This window comes from Chelonia mydas, chromosome 20 (assembly GCF_015237465.2).
Source record: "Chelonia mydas isolate rCheMyd1 chromosome 20, rCheMyd1.pri.v2, whole genome shotgun sequence".
Classification (NCBI taxonomy): domain Eukaryota; kingdom Metazoa; phylum Chordata; order Testudines; family Cheloniidae; genus Chelonia; species Chelonia mydas.
This window is the reverse complement of record NC_051260.2, coordinates 11,210,960-11,220,903: the sequence shown is the minus strand read 5'-3', so window position 1 is coordinate 11,220,903 and position 9,944 is coordinate 11,210,960. Positions and strand designations below refer to the sequence as shown.

The window sequence follows — 9,944 nt, the reverse complement described above, 5'->3', positions numbered from 1 at the left end:
CCATGAAACCTTGGTGCTGCTTGTGCTCAGCGAGGCCTTGATTCTGCCTCTGAGCTCAGTGGGTGCTCTGTGGCTGATTCAAAGGGCACAGGGGCCAGCCCCAGACCCCTTCTCATGCTCACTGTGCTGCTCCTACCTGCAGGAGACAGGTGGCTGATTGGGGAAACCAGCTGGAAACCTTGCGATTGTAACACAGCAGGTGCTGCAGCTTCCAGTGCTTGGCAAGTCCAACTCCTCCACCGAGGTTTCCTGTGGTGAACTGCAGGCAGCAAATTCTGTGTGCGGTGGGAAGCGCTTGCTCTGTCGCTGGCTGGGGTGGAGCCCACCAGCATTGTGCTGCAGTTAGACGGTGGGGGCCTTGGCAGACGGAGCTGGCGACGTGCTGGCTGCGAGCGCTCATCCTAAACCAAGTCCAGGCAGAGCTAAATGAACGTAGCACCCGGGTTGCCGTATCCGTGCTCTGGAGATATTCCCATTACCCAGTGCTCCGTAGGATCTGACATGGCGACATTCACTGATGAGAGTCCAAGCGAACCTGTAACCTTGGTGGCGAAGCTTGTAGGGGAGAGGCAGGGAATTGCTGAAAGGGGGTGGCATGTCCACAGGTCTCACAGGACTGGGGCAGGGTATTGAGCAGACTCTGTGGTTGGTACCATGCACCACCTCCCTGCGTTAGCCCTGCCCATGTGCTGCCCAGAAAGGGGCTGGGTTGATAGAACACGCAGGGCTCACCGCATGTCCATCGTTGAGGCATTTCCTGGGCTGCCGTTGGGACCAAACCACAAATGAGGGTGGGGGTGAACCGGACAGTGGGTGGCCAGTGGAAGAGATGCCTGGGGGAGAAATGGGGCCAGGATGCAGAGGTGCAGGGTCCAGGAGCTGCCAGAGGTGGCAAGCTGAGATGGGACCCCCGGAGCAGGGCCCGCAGCACAGGGACATTGTCCAACTGGAGCAGGGGATGGGGAGCCCTGACATGGCAAGAGGGATGCAGAGATGCTGGCATGTCTGCAGCTCTGGGAGTGCATTGCTCTCTGCCTTGCCCACAGCTGACCTCGCCCAAGGAGCACAACTCCTGGGTGAGACCCTGGGGCCGTGGGGTGAAGGGTATGCCTGCAGAAGGAGCTACCAGCACATGACTGGTAAGCGTGGGCTGTCCATGGGCAGTGCCTTGTGGGGTGAGGGGATGGAAAGCTGGAGGAAGCCCCAGAGGCAAAGGGGTAACTGAGTGCAATCCCTGGAGAAATGCTCCCCAGTTCTGGGAACCCAGACACAGGGAGGGTGTGTAGTGGGGCGGGGAAGGCGGGGGGTGGGGGGTAGAACTTGCTGAGACCTGGGACTGCTGAGTTGGGCAAAGGAAGTGACTCTGTGGGTGGGGTGGGGTGGTTTGACAGCAAGGGGGATGCATGGGCTGTAGCCCCTCTGGGCACGGAGTGGGGGTTGGGTCTCTGCAGGCACCCACTGTTCTGTCCTGGCTCTGCAGCTCTCGGTTGAACCTGGGGGCTGCTTTTATCGGGTTCCTGCTGACCCTTCCCCCTCCCATGCAGCCGCTGCGCTCTGTGGGTCCACTAGCGCTGGAGGCCAGCGCAGGGAGGAGGCCAGCTGGTAGCTAACTGTGTAGGGCCTCCTTCCTGCAGCTCTGTGTTAAATGCTGGGGCTGGCAGGAACTTACCAGGAAACAGCAGAGAGAGGAGCAGGGGTGGGGAATAAGTGCACGGTGACGTCACCGCCGCTCTGCTGCATGGACTGGGTGCAGCCCAGTCGAACCCGGGAGCAGCTCACAGGGGAAGCTTTCCAAGGCGTTGGCACTGCATCCCATCACAGAGGCTGGGGCACAGGGAGACTGGTATTGTCCCCATGGCTGAGGGGTCTGCACTCTGCACAGTGCCGCGGCCGTGCAGCCCAGATCCCCAACCTGGGGGAGTGTGGGTCCCCCTGGGGCTGGCCGGCTGGCCCTGGGGCTGTGGCTCTCCTCCGATTTCCCCTCCTGGAGCCCTAGAGGTAGTGCCTTGGGGCTGAACTTTCTTGCACAATCTCCTGCGAGTGGAAGGGGGTGAGGGGTTCCCAGGAGTCAGTTCCCACAACTTCAGTTACCCAGGTTGAAAACATGACCCACGCCTGGGTTCCTCCTCCCAAAGCTTGCACACCAACCAGCCCCTGCTCCTCAGCCCTGGCTGCCAGACACATTGCTGGGCACTATCCTGATGCTTTCTTGCCTCTGCTGTGTCAATCCCTGGGACAGGGGAAGGGCTAAAATGGATTTCCCCAGTGGGCCCAGAGTCCAAGCTCCTTTCTCACCCTGAATAGCAGCTGGCCTGAGCACACGCATCCAGCATTGGAGCCAAGTTACTCCTGGGTGAACGGCCCTCCCTAGGGGACTGGTGCTGGCCCTGGCCCTCCAACAGCCTATCCCATGTGTTCCCTGGCCGGCCAGGGCTCTGTTGGCATCCCCTTCCCCTGAGACCACAGAGCTCTGCCTTGGCTGGCGAAGGTTAAGCTGTCCCTGTGTATTGCCGCTTTGCCTGCCCTGCCCGTGTGTCCAAGGTGCAGCAAGCGAGTTCCTGGTGAGGTCCTGGTGTGCAGCGAGAATGTCCTGCTGGAGCCATTTCAGCCCAGGGTCTGCGCCCGCACGGGGTGCTGGGGCAGGGCAGCATTGGCAGGAGAGGTTGCAGGGGCAGCACTGGCTATTGCTGCTCTTATGGAAGCCAACACAGCATGGGGGAGAACGTTACTAACGAGGGATTGGGGGGTGCGGGTGGGGTTGTCCCTCTTGGAGGGAATGAGTGAGTCTGTCTTATCACCCCCTCCTCTCAAGGAGCTGGCACCCCTCTTGGACATCCTTCCTCATCTGCCCCAGGCAACACACGGCCTGGGTGGCCTTAACTGGCCTCTCCCTGCGTACAATCTATCTCAGGGGTGGCCACCCTGTGGCTCCAGATCCACATGCGGCTCTTCAGAGGTTAATATGCGGCTCGTTGTATAGACACCAACTCCAGGGCTGGAGCTACTGGCGCCAACTTTCCAGTGTGCTACAGGGTGCTCACTGCTCAACTCCGGGCTCTGTCCCAGCCCCCAGCCCCACTCCACTCCTTCCCCCAAGGCCCCCGCCCCTTCCCCGGAGTCTGCTGCGTCCTTGCTCCTCCTCCCCGCTCCCCCCGCGAGCCTTCTGCACGCCACAAAACAGCGGATCGCGGCGGGCAGGAGGCACAGGGATGGAGAGTTAGGCGCTGATCGGCGGTGCTGCTGGCGGCTGGGAGACACTGGGGGCGGGGGGGGGGGAGCTGACGGGGGGCTGCTGACGTGTTACTGTGGCTCTTTGGCAAGGCACATTAGTAAATTCTGGCTCCTTCTCAGGTTGGTCACCCCCGGTCTATTTGCACAGGAGCTAGGAGGTTGCTCCCTAGCCAGGTGGAGAGAGGCACAGTTTTACACAAGCTGGCGCACGAACAATAGCAGTGTGGCCCCAGTGTGCGGGTGGCTGCCAGAGTACAATCCCGCTCACCCCCAGGGAACATACTCAGGTGGGAGTCAACCGGCTGCCGTGGCCGTGCTGCTATTGAAAGCAGGAGAACTCCTGTGTACCAGTTTGCCCATGCTGGGAGGCAGCCCCTGCGCCTCAGTACAGGCCTGACCCCCAGTGCCCAGCCCTGTCCTGAGCTGGAAATTGCCCACTTCCACAGTGCGAACTGGGACTCTCTCCTCCACACCCCACACTCTGCACGGCTGGCAGGGGCTTGGGGTCTGAGCCATGGTGCCTGTGTTCTTGGGCAAAGCATCTCCGGTCTGTGTCTGGTGATAGACAAGGTGGTGACTTGGAGGGCAGGTGCAGAGGGCCCATCTGCCCTGGAATGGGGTAGGGACACCACTGGCTTAGGAGGTGAGTGGGCAGGGTCTGGACTCTGCCTGGGACCTTTCTCCTTGGCAGATATCAAGCAGCAACACTCCTGCCCCGAACAGTGAGACTAGCATTGGTGGGGAGCCCCACAGGACCAGCTGCTCCCCAGGTGTGTCTGCAGTTCAGGTCAAGGGCAGTAGGGTGAGGATCAGTGAGGGAAGGGCCAGCCCCATGTTGCCCCTTGACCTGTGCTCCCAGCCAGGAGGTAACAGGCTGGCTGGGAGGGTGCTGTCTTGGGGAGGCGAGGTGGGGGGAATGGGGCCCTCTGTGAGGGAGGAAAACTATTGGGAGGGTGAGTAAGGAGATCTATGGTTCTGGGGGGTCATGGGAGCTGGGCATGGTGGACCCTGGCTTCCCCCAAAGGGCACAGCATAAAGGTCTCTGCTTGTTCTCAGGCACCTTTCTGGGACCAGGGCCGGGAGCAGACATGGGGCAGAGTGAGTCCGAGCCCCAGGATGAGCAGGAGGTAGGTGCTGTCTAGTTCCTTGCTGGGGCCCCTGGCAGTTTGTCCTCCGCAGCCTGGCAGTCGCTGGAGCAAGCAAGTTCCCAGCCTCTCAACCCATCGTGCTACCCCTACCACCCACGTTCAGAGAGCTCCCCCTTCTGGTGCTGTCCACTGACTGGACAAGGACCTGAAGAGACCCTCCCCACCAGCACCATTTCCTGGGGGCTGGGGACACTTCTCTAGTGCAGGGCACCTTGGCTGGCATCCCAGTCAGAGTCCTCCCCAGGACCTGCGCTTGCCCCAGCAAGGTGCCCCTCCCCTCTGACTTGGAAATGTTAAATCCAGCATCCAGGTCACGTTCCAGCTCCAAGGATCCCCCATTTCCCATGGGAACCTTCTTCCCAGATGTGGTCCTGGGTTTGGCAGAAGCCTCTCCAGAGCCCAGCAGCCCTCTGGGATGTGTCTGGGAAGGTGTAGCCTGCTGGGGCCTGCCCAGGACACAGTGTCCCAGGATTGCTGGAGACTTGCCCTTCACTTCAACGTCCTTTCTACTTATGTGCCCCTTGAACAGCTGTCAGCCTCACTCCAGTGGTGGCTGCATTTCAGTGGTGGGCCAGTGGTCCCTGCACACACTGCACACTCAGCAAAGCGTGTTGGGATGGAAGGTGCTATAGACAGACCCTTATGCCCAGATGCTGGGTGGAGCAGCCATAGGGCTGGGCCCATGGGCTTTGAGTAGATGGCCAGCCCTCTGTGGAGAAAGAGGTGGTTAGGGACTATTTAGAAAAGCTGGATGTGCACAAGTCCATGGGGCCGGACGAGTTGCATCCGAGAGTGCTAAAGGAATTGGCGAATGTGATTGCAGAGCCATTGGCCATTATCTTTGAAAACTCGTGGCAAACGGGGGAAGTCCCAGATGACTGGAAAAAGGCTAATGTAGTGCCAATCTTTAAAAAAGGGAAGAAGGAGGATCCTGGGAATTACAGGCCAGTCAGCCTCACCTCAGTCCCTGGAAAAATCATGGATCAGGTCCTCAAAGAATCAATCCTGAAGCACTTACATGAGAGGAAAGTGATCAGGAACAGTCAGCATGGATTCACCAAGGGAAGGTCATGCCTGACTAATCTAATCGCCTTCTATGATGAGATTACTGGTTCTGTGGATGAAGGGAAAGCAGTGGATGTATTGTTTCTTGACTTTAGCAAAGCTTTTGACACGGTCTCCCACAGTATTCTTGTCAGCAAGTTAAAGAAGTATGGGCTGGATGAATGCACTATAAGGTGGGTAGAAAGTTGGCTAGATTGTCGGGCTCAACGGGTAGTGATCAATGGCTCCATGTCTAGTTGGCAGCCGGTGTCAAGTGGAGTGCCCCAAGGGTCGGTCCTGGGGCCGGTTTTGTTCAATATCTTCATAAATGATCTGGTGGATGGTGTGGATTGCATTCTCAGCAAATTTGCGGATGATACTAAACTAGGAGGAGTGGTAGATACGCTGGAGGGCAGGGATAGGATACAGAGGGGCCTAGACAAATTGGAGGATTGGGCCAAAAGAAATCTGATGAGGTTCAATAAGGATAAGTGTAGACTAGACCGAATGGCTAGGCAGCAGTTCTGCGGAAAAGGACCTAGGGGTGACAGTGGACGAGAAGCTGGATATGAGTAAACAGTGTGCCCTTGTTGCCAAGAAGGCCAATGGCATTTTGGGATGTATACGTAGGGGCATTGCCAGCAGATCGAGGGACGTGATCATTCCCCTCTATTCGACATTGGTGAGGCCTCATCTGGAGTACTGTGTCCAGTTTTGGGCCCCACACTACAAGAAGGATGTGGATAAATTGGAGAGAGTCCAGCGAAGGGCAACAAAAATGATTAGGGGTCTGGAACACATGACTTATGAGGAGAGGCTGAGGGAACTGGGATTGTTTAGTCTGCAGAAGAGAAGAATGAGGGGGGATTTGATAGCTGCTTTCAACTACCTGAGAGGCGGTTCTAGAGAGGATGGTTCTAGACTATTCTCAGTGGTAGAAGAGGACAGGACAAAGAGTAATGGTCCAAAGTTGCAGTGGGGGAGGTTTAGGTTGGATATTAGGAAAAACTTTTTCACTAAGAGGGTGGTGAAACACTGGAATGCGTTACCTAGGGAGGTGGTAGAATCTCCTTCCTTAGAAGTTTTTAAGGTCAGGCTTGACAAAGCCCTGGCTGGGATGATTTAATTGGGGATTGGTCCTGCTTTGAGCAGGGGATTGGACTAGATGACCTCCTGAGTTCCCTTCCAACCCTGATATTCTATGATTCTCTGATTCTCTGATTCTATGATGGCAGAATCAGCCTGCCTGCTGGCGCTGAGGCTCTGTCTGCATCTCTCTCCACACAGGATGCAGCGCTCACAGCCGTGGTGCCCAACCTTAAGCTCTTTGTGGAAGATCGGCTCCAGACCAGCATGGTGAGGAGGGGGCCTGGGGGGTTATGCCTGGGAGTTGGGGCCAGGTGTGGTGTCTCCTGGAGGGATTGTGTTCCTGGGGGATATGGAGCAGTGTAGTGGTCCCTCCCGTGGCCAGTGGAAGTGCTGGCCCGCTGGTATAGCCCACGGTCCCAGGCCCAAGGCAGCACAGCTCCTGGTGGGATGGGAGGCTCTGGTACACCAGGAGGTGGGTGGAGGGGTTGATGGGGTCAGACACTGTTCTTGGACTGGGGGAGGGGCTGGGAAAGAATTTTCCCCTGGTTTGAGCTGTGGCGAGCCTGCTGGCTTCCAGTTCCTCTAGTGCTGCGTGTGGCTGCCCTGCCCCGCTCACACTGGTCCCTCCGCCAGCAGGGGTGGAGTGTGTGGCAGGCGGGAGTAGTTACTAGCTGAAGGGCAGGCTGCGGGGGGTTCTCCCTCCTCTCCCAAGACCTGGCCAGGGGCAGCCTTGCTGATGGAGCAGCCAACCCAGCTACTGTACAGCCCGGGCACCCTGCAGTGCAGCCTCCCTCCCTGTGGTGTGGCCCATGCGGTCGCAGCCTGTGCAGGTCAGGTGCTTGGCTTGTGGTGCTGCACTATGTGCTGGGACCGGTTGTTCCTAATTCACAGGGTCTGGGGTCTGAGCCGCGCCCTTTGCAGAGCATCCTGGGGTGAGCCCTATAATGCATCAGATCCCAGGGGTCACACTGTCTCCGCAGGGCAAGCCACACAGCCTCAGCACCTCTGAGCCTGGGCCTCTGGGCTCCAGCGTCCCCTGCTGCTAACAGTGAGCTCATGTTTGGGGACATTTTCCCTGTCAGGGATTGCTGCATAAGCTAGTACCTGCAGTGACACTGTGCGGCCTTTCCAGAGCAGGGGTAGTTACTAATCCCCTGCAGTAGGGTGTTGGGGATCCTTAGGTTAGCATGAGACAGGTGAGCATGGGACAGTTTGTCTTGGTGGGATCCAGGGCTGTGCCACATCCTGATCCTTTGAGCTCCATCCTCGTGGTCTCCCCATTTGGAGTCTCTTCTCCCAGAAGCACCCTGCAGCCATCTGTTCCCCTGCCCTCCCTTGGTCTCCGGCCAGGCTGCATGCCCACACCCAGCCTGCCTCGGCTTAACTGTGAACGGCCCAGTCCTTGGGGCTCTGTTGTCTCTTTGGGATCCTCCACCACAGGGGCAGGTGTGACAAAATGGGAATTTTTTGTAATATTTTTGAGTCCTGCTTGCCTCAGTTTCCCCTATATTTTGCATGGCTACCCAGTGGGGGAAAAGGATTGTTTGCTCTCAGGGCAGACAGAGAGACAAGAGGGAGGGGTGTGTGTGTCCTTGCTGTCTGAGCGGACTGAAGTGGTCATTAGACAGGACTGGCTGAGGCCGACCCATATCAGTGGAAAACCCCGGTCACCAGGTCATGGACAACTGGCAACCAGTGCCTCACCGCCTGTCAGCAGGAAAGCTGAGCAGAGACCCTGGCTTGAGACCAAAGGACTGGGTGGTGGGAGGTGGGGGGAAAAGAGTACGCTTCTGGAAGAGGCTGGGAGCTCTCACTGCTTGGCCCAAGGAAGGGAGTCAGAGACAGCTGGCATGGCGTTGCTCTGGGCTGGCGGGAACTGCCTGTGCTTTAAGGCTTATGGTGAAGCGGGCACTTCCCATGCTGGGTTCCAGCTGCCGAATCAACCCGCCTGGGTGAGTGTCTCTGGTGCAATGGTCCCTGCGGAGTGGACTCTGCCAGGAATCTCTCCGTTGGACTTGCTGAGCAGAGCTCAGGGGGTGAAGCCGGAGTGCTGCTGGCACCGCAGCAGTTCGGCCTCAGGAGGTGGTGAGGCTCCGTGGCCTGCCCTGGAGGAACCTTGGCAGCAGAGGTGACGCGTGGGGGTATCATGCCATACGCCCTGTGGGCTGCAGCACGGCCTCCCAGTCACTCACTGTGCCTTCTTCAGTGCCATGCAGGGCCACTTCCCAGCTCAGAGCCAGCTCCTGCCCGCCCCCCGCCCACCCTCCTCTGCCAGCCCCACCTTTGGCCGCAGGCTCCTGGTCCTGCCTGGCCTTTGTCCGCGGGATCCAGCTCCCCATGCTCTATTCCTGGCTCCGGGATGGACTCTGTGAGGTTGGACACTGGTGTTGGTGCAGCCCTGGCGCACACACGTGTCCACACAGCTGCAGGAGGTTAAATGCCAAGGCTTCCCCTTCTCTCTGGTGGGGGATCCCCACTTCGCTCCCAGCGGGGCGATGTGGCTTGCGATGCGCTTGGAGCCCCTCAGGGCTACACTGCTGGAGCAGGGCAAGCTGCTTGAGGGAGACACGCCCTGGGAGCCAGCCTCGGAGACCATCCCCGCTGCCCTGAGCCCTCCCGGATTTCTGCCGGGCAGAGGCAACGCCTTTCTGTAGCTTGGGCCGGGGCACAAATTAAAGGTTCTGGTGTGAACCCTGGTAGAAATCGCGGGGGGCGGGGGTGTACATGACTGCACGTGCCCCGCCCCCCATCTCTCCTGGGGGTCTCCACATTGAAGGGGTTCCTCCAAGAGAGTGGTCCAAAGCTGGGGGCCTAGCACTGATCCTGTGGCTCCCTGACAGTAGGATCGGTTCAGTTCATGTGAATGCTGGTCTCCAGGCAGGTGGCTTCTTGAGTCAGACGCTTTGTGCCTTCCCTTTCCCACTCACTGCATAGCAGGACAAAGCCCACAGGGAAACTGAGGCACACACTGCTCATAAAAATATTGCCTGAATTTCCACGTCCAAACAAGTGCTCCACAGGGTGAGGGCTACTCTCGCCTGCCCCATTCAGTCCTCCGGAGCATGGCTGGTGCTGCCTTGGACCCACCTGCGGCCTGTCTGGAAGCCGGGACTGGAACATGCCTCTTCCCATAGGTGCTGGGTGTCATGATTGGCGTTGGAGTTTCCATGTTGCTCATCGCCACCTTGACCCTGGTGCTGGTCCGTAGGCTGCGCCACAAGAGTAAGTGCCCATCCCTGCAGGGAGCAAATCTGATCCCTTTCGCAGCCATGGCTCAGGCACGCTGCTGCCCATCAGGCCATCTTGGGCTTAGTGTCTGCATGCCTGTATAGGCAGTGAGACCATAATAGCTGGAGCAGAGGGCTGGCAACCAGGACTCCTGGGTTCTCTCCTACTGACTCACTGCCCTGTGCCTCAGTTTCCCAACATACA

At 58.5% G+C, this 9,944-nt stretch overlaps 1 long non-coding RNA gene across 1 annotated transcript; it reads left to right on the top strand.

Annotated features, from left to right (window-relative positions):
* Positions 1-4,282: 4,282 nt before the first annotated feature.
* On the top strand, positions 4,283-9,731 carry LOC122463423. The gene is made up of 3 exons (XR_006286778.1): positions 4,283-4,358; positions 6,711-6,779; positions 9,647-9,731. It is a non-coding gene; the product is annotated as an uncharacterized LOC122463423 (long non-coding RNA).
* Positions 9,732-9,944: the final 213 nt, after the last annotated feature.